Consider the following 892-nt stretch of genomic DNA (forward strand, 5'->3'; position numbering starts at 1 on the left):
TAGAGTTACTGCTGATGACAGGAACAGGCAGACGAGCTGAAAACAGAGAATAAAGAGAAGTATGGATAATAATAATTAATAGTCTGTCTGTCATCTGTATAATAATTTTATAATGTGTGTTATAATGTATGCTAAAAAACCTCTTCTTCGCCATTGACAGAAACATTGAATGTTTTTGATGACAATTTCACTCCATTTATCTCTAGTTTATAAACTCTGGCATGTTCAGTTGTGCTGTTTGTGATGATCAGAGATACAGTCTGATTGTCCAGCTTCAGTCTGTCTCTGAATCTCCCATCAAGAACATAATCATATGTGGAGGAGATTCCAGCTGTTCTATTGATTTCATCTATCAAAGACTTTTCTGCTCCAAATTTCCACGTTATGTCGTCGTCTTCATGTATTTCAGTAACATCAGTGCATAGAGTGACAGAATCTTGCTCCATCACTGACATTGACTCACCAAACATGGACTCTTGTTAGTTGACTTATGCTGGGTACACACTTAAGCTGGGCTCACACTACAGGAGTTTTAAAATCCTAACCGATTATGAAATCTGGTTGCAGCACACACATAAGGAGAATCTTTGCAGATTATCTTCTCTCAAATCTTAAACATGCACACACTACAAGATTTGAACATCATGGTGCATCACACACTACAAGATATTATTAAGATTATCATGCCAGAGGGAGCACCTCACGTGATCTCACGCAGCAGATCGTCATTGATATTTCAGTGATGTTTACATTAGCTAGCATGCTAGCTACTTTCTACACTCACATTCAAACTGAGGTCGATTTCACTCCAGGGCTTCTCTTTCTCCTTACATTTGTGATACGTTTTCAACACATTATACAGACAGTCGTGTTACTATAAAACGTCAAGAAG

The sequence above is a fragment of the Sinocyclocheilus grahami genome, unplaced genomic scaffold, assembly GCF_001515645.1.
Source record: "Sinocyclocheilus grahami isolate Dianchi unplaced genomic scaffold, SAMN03320097.WGS_v1.1 scaffold1244.1, whole genome shotgun sequence".
In the NCBI taxonomy this organism is placed as follows: Eukaryota; Metazoa; Chordata; class Actinopteri; order Cypriniformes; family Cyprinidae; genus Sinocyclocheilus; species Sinocyclocheilus grahami.